The following is a 6,000-nucleotide window of genomic DNA, read 5'->3' as shown; positions in this document are numbered from 1 at the left end:
ATGGTTTGCTTTAAGTATAGCGAAATCGTATCCCGAAACAGAAGGTGAAGGTGAGATAAGCCATACCGTTTGATTAATATAAGTTTATACCATCTTATATATATCGCACAGTCGCAGCTTTGAAAACGAGAATCGTGACATAGATTTCAACAAAAACTACAAGTCATGATGGGTGTATTCTTAAAGACAAAAAAGAAATTGTCCACGTTTCAAGAAGTTAGGTACATTCACATAAGCGATATCAAATCTTGCTGACGTTGGCATGACAAATATCAAAACCTTGGTCATGGACGGCTACCACACTTTGTTAACCTAGCTCACGTTCTTTTTGGCAAAGAAGTCCTCCCTCCGCCCATAAACTCAACCCTCAAATTAACCACAAGGTAGATTGAAATATTTTCAATAGAACACTGTTTTGGTAAATACTGAGTCAAAGACGATGTGAGTGTGTGATGAATATTCTGTACGTTTGGACAGTTTACTGCTGGTATGATGGAAGATTTTTTTTAACGTTCTAGGATTAAGGAAAGTAAACCAAACATTTACCAAAAAACAGACTCCTACTTTGTTGGATCGTCAAATAGAAATACTAGAAAATCAACCAATAATTAAGGCTTACTGCGAAAAGTTCAAGAGAGAACAGAAACTGAAAAAGACTGAAAGAGATAAGACAGAGAGTGAAAGCAATTACGAAAGAACAAAAGACATTGGAAGAGAAAACAATTAAGCAAAGGAGAAAGAAAGAGAAGATAGTGAAGAGGAAGAGAGGAGAGGACAATCTGGAAATATTTAAGGACACAACTAGGAAGAGGCCGTGTTTAAATATCAAGTGTATGGTGGAACTACAGGTGTTAACGCTACCATTTTTGAAAAAAAAAATGAACATGACCTGTCTAAAGACGATAACGGAGTGCATCTGCAAACCCTGTTATGTTAAACTTTAGGTAAGTTTCATTCATTTATTGTGTTCCATTGAGTAACAAGTGTTACATGGGTGAACAAAATGTGTCATCACACTTAAATGTGTTGTACTTTACTATGATGCGATGTTATTGATGCATTACAATTCCATTTCATAGACCATGAACCGTAAAACATTCACTCGAACGCAACTGCCAAGGCGTTATGAGGTCAAACCGAACGCGTTACTTCGCCTGTTTCTGCGTTTTGGCGATCAATTTCGAGAGCGTACGGGAACATTGATTCTCTGTGTATATGTCTCAGCGAGCATTTCAAGTTTTTCAAAGCAACGTCTCGTTTATTCATTCATTATTTGATACATTCCGAACTCTATGAATGTTCACGTTTCATAAAGTTAACCTTTACCTTCTATCATAGATCTGAAAAAATAAATAAATAAATAAATAAATAAATAAAAAAAAAAATAAATAAATAAAAAATAAAAAACAAAAACAAAAACAAAACAAAAAAACAAAACAAAGCAAAACAAAAAAAACAAAACAAAAAAAACAAAAACAAAAACAAAAAAACCTAAAAACAAACACTCTATATAAGCTAACGAGCTGCTCAAAGGTTAATGTATAACTTGGTTGTTCACCGCATATCGTTTGAACGGTTTCAGTTGACTCAGGATGTATCTGTCTAATGCCATCGTTAAATAGTTTGCATACTTTGCGTTAAAGAGCACTTTGTGGAATGCCAAGGTTAAATAGTTTGCCTAGTTTTAAGAGTGTTAAGAGTCGTTCTTGTGGAATGCTATTGTATTTAGGATACATATGTGGAATGATATCGTTAAATAGTTTAAATAGTTTGACTCATCCCTCTGGAATGCTTTGTGCTCATAGGGAGGTGTGTTCAGGAATGTCTATTGTTGTGCTCTGGAATGCTTTGTTCTCGAAGGGAGGAGTAATCCTGAATAGTTTAAGGATTTTAAGGAGTAATCCTGTGGAATGTCTATTGTATTCGTCTGGAATGCTATTGTATTCGTCTGGAATGCTTTTGTTCTCTTAGGAATGCTATTGTCTGTGCTAAACGGATTACTTTTCTCCTACTACAGTGTCATTCTGTGCGCGTGAGCAAGGGGAGAGGGTAGAACTAGGGATGTTGGGGGTCGGCGATGCAGGGGTGTAGCTACCGTTACAGAAAAAAACCGGGCTCGCACATTACTGTTGCTAAAAAAGTTGGGCATGCCCTTAATGCCATCTAAAAGTGAGGCTTTGCAGCCTATCGGGCTTACTACGCTACTACTAAATTTGGCTGCTGCGTGTCAGGTGGGAGATTGTGTATAGAGAACTCGCGATATATATTGCAGTCCTTGGTGTAGTTGCATGTGTGCTGGTAGCCTTGCAAATAAACGTGATAATATATGGATGGTAAACTAGTGGCTTTTTCTGGGATGTGTGTCACGGTCATAGTTCACAGATACAAGGTTGGCGAGAGGAGCCTTTGTATGGAAACCTGTTCGGGACATAGTTCGACATCAAAAGTGAGTCGATCCATTACTGCTGGCAACAGACTATGGATCCTGATATAACCAAAGACTGCAGATAGTCCGTCATTGGAGTTAGTGACTTCATATTTTAAGTTAAATCGGTTATATGTCAGTCGTATCGTAACCCAAACAAGCTAAACATTCGTAATGCATAAAGTTATATTATAAAAACCTGTCAACGATGGACAGTAAAATCAACGAGAAGGTCACAATTAAATTTAGATAGTATGTAAATTTAAAACACAAGGCTGTAGATCGCCTATAACTGACTGCTGATACAGCGGGGTTGAATTAAAATCAGTCTGGAAAATCTAACTGCTGGAAAACCTATCATATATCGAAAACAAGCCGTCGCCCAAAAAAAACCCCAAAACAAAACACCTCGACGACCGAGGACCGTTGACTGAATTCCGTGGACTACTAAACTATACATGAAGTGACAGGCAGCCAGTGATAAGCCAAGCACACTCCTTCATCTGCCCTGACACACATTAACACATTAACATACATGCAATGTCGTGAAGCCGCTTTATAGCATCTCAAGTTGTTGTTATGTGGGAGATTCGATTTCTGTATCACTAGGTACTGTGTTACTGTATAGTGACACGAACAGCTGGGGCCGATTAGTAGGAAGTACGTCTGTTGTAAACAAGACAACACGCATCTACAGCATACCGGGGAGACAGGCTGATCGACTCAGTGCTTTCGTTCCCCTGCTGATGTGCACAACACAGGTTACAGACAATTATCATGCAGGCTAAACCAAACCTGGTGCTACCAAACCTAGAAAAAAGATCAGCTGGAATCTGAGATTCGAAACCTTAATAGCACCGCTTGGTCTTGAGAAAAACAACACATTTGAAAATTGGATTTCAGCAAAAATTACAAATGTTTTATGATAATGATAATAATAACATTAGGGCAATTCCAATGCGCTTATATCCATTCTGAAGTAGGTTGAAAGCGCTATACAATACAAAGGGTTCAGACATCAGAATGGGGGTGAGGTTTCAGTTTTGATCGGAAGCTAGAGAAGTGGCTGATGTTCCGGAGAGAGATAATTCCAGGCTGGTGAAACTGCTGTTAACAAAGGAACAAGCAGACGGTTTCTGTCCTGAGAACCAGGTCCAGCTGGTTTGTATGGCATAGAACGATTTTGGATTCGTTGAAGTCTCTGGATTTGTGATTCGTTTGCACCGACAAAGAGGGAGTTACATTAGTCCCGGCGGGTCATTAGGTGCGATAAGGTGAGTTTTTTTATCGAATCTATAGTTTGATATGACCTAACAAAACTGATATTGCGTAGAGCTGCAAAACAGATCCTTGAGAATGGGATATGTGATCATCCAAGAGAGGTTGGAGTCATGAATGACACCAAGCTTTTACTTTCTGTGAGAATGCACTTTGTCTTTGTACTGGTCGGTTTCAACACGTTGTCAAACATCTAGCTCTTGGTTTCCTCACAGCATTGTTGTAGGTCGTTCAAGGCAGGTGTTTGCTTGATCCAAAGTTGGTAAGAAGACCTTGTACATCTGGGAATCACCAGCAAAGTGATGGCGATCAACATGATGGGCTTCAATGATTTTCCCAAGATCTTTGATATAAAGACTGAACAAGACCAGACCAAAGAGGGCTCCTTGTCGGACACGGCAAAATAAATGAGCCGGGACAGAGTTTGATCCTCTATCAGTACCTGCTGGTGGCGGGAGGACAGATATGACTTGAACCAGCATAGAGCTGTGCCATTAACGTGGAAGTCTGACTGTAGCCGTTTGAGAAGTCTGTTGTGGTCTACAGTGAAGAAGAGGTCAAGAAGAGTGAGAAGGCCGAGTTTACCTTTATCAATACCGTGTCTCAAGTCATTCACGATGATTACAAGGCTGTCTCCGTGCTGTGGTTGCTGCGATAGACTGACTGAAGTGTGTCATAAAGATTGTGTTTGTTTAGGTGGTCACTGAGTCTCTCAGATACTCCCTTTCAACATGTTTTGAAACAAATGAGAGATTGGACAGAGGTTTCTTAGAGAGTCAGGGTCCAGACTGGACTTCTTCAGTAACGGTTTGACAAGAGCAGACTTGAACACAGCTAGGGCGACTCCCCACTGAAGGCTCTTGTTCGTTGATAACAGGAAGAAAAATGTTTATGTGGTCTAGAAGAAGAGAAGTTTGCAATGGGTCGAGGGCACAGATTGTCGGTTTACACTTCATCACGTCATCATGTGTAAATTCTCGAAAATGAAGGAGTTTGTCCGCTCTACTGTCATCAGAAACTGAAACTGAAACTGTATCGACTGTTTGCAAACGGTCGAAGACAGCATCATTGGTGTTATTGCTACAAGTTACATCAACCATGCACTCTCTGATTTTCAGGATTTGCAATGTGAAGAATTGCCGAAACTTGTCAGGAAGTGTCTCAGGAGACTCGCTCTGAGGAATGGGGAAAGACGACTCTTTACCAAGAAGTCATGTCATCGGTCTGTGTAAGGCTCGAGGATTTGGTGAGGGTTCCTGGAAATGTTTACTGGCGACACGATAGATTTTCAAAACATTACAAGACTGAAAAACAAATAAGAACAGAGACCATAGCAGTTTCCACTTTTGATAATCGTATCACATACATCACCATTTAAGCACAATTTGTTGTGTATTTCATATTTGGTTGTCATTGTACAAAAGAACGCGAATCGCATCTCGTGTGTGACACATTCGATACCAAGGTTAGAGCTTGAAAAACAGATCAATTTCATATCTGGGCCAAGAGAAAGCCGTTGCGCTCCAGCTGAGAAGGGACGTTAATACACATTACACCCCCTCCATAATCTTACAAGACAACCGTGCTATCCCACATGTCTCTGGAGTCCAACAAGTACAGCTGCACAGAAGGGACGTCGGGAAAGGTTGCGGAGAGGGTCAAGGTTGAAGGAAAGGTCAAAGCCTATGATGATGATTGTTCGCTAGAGTTCACTCTTACGCATCACGTTTAGTTAGTGTTTATGGAATTTATAAACATTCGTTGGAACGCATCCACTTCGCGGAGTGAAGACACTGACTGCACGAGATGTCCCTGCGTGTGAACGACACAGGCTCCCAGGCTTCATGTTAGAATACTGGAGTGGGTTTTCATTAATTCTCTAAGGTAAATGCAACTTTTGTGTCCCTAAGGGGCACTTAACAACGTGTTAGACCGTGCAGTGAAGCAGCCGATCCTATATTCCTTGACTTGAGTGAAATGAAACATGAAAATGACCTCGCCACATTTAAGTTTATATATGGACTGTCAAAATTTAGGGCGTTCCCATACCATTTGTTTGTCGTAATTCTTAGCTTAGACACACACTCAGGGTTAAGCATTAGTTAAGCATTAGTCGGCTTTTGACCAGTAACAGAATTAGAATGTGATATTCGAGCTTAGTAAAATTAGTTAAATTCTTAGCAGTACATCCACTCATAAGTATACAAGCCACGTAAAGAAACTGAATACACAGAAAATGCTTTCAGATGTGGAACACAACACAACGAAGACGAAATGATATTATAGACACACTGTAA

The sequence above is a fragment of the Haliotis asinina genome, chromosome 16 (assembly GCF_037392515.1).
Source record: "Haliotis asinina isolate JCU_RB_2024 chromosome 16, JCU_Hal_asi_v2, whole genome shotgun sequence".
Taxonomy (NCBI): domain Eukaryota; kingdom Metazoa; phylum Mollusca; class Gastropoda; order Lepetellida; family Haliotidae; genus Haliotis; species Haliotis asinina.
Note: the sequence above shows the minus strand (reverse complement) of the source record.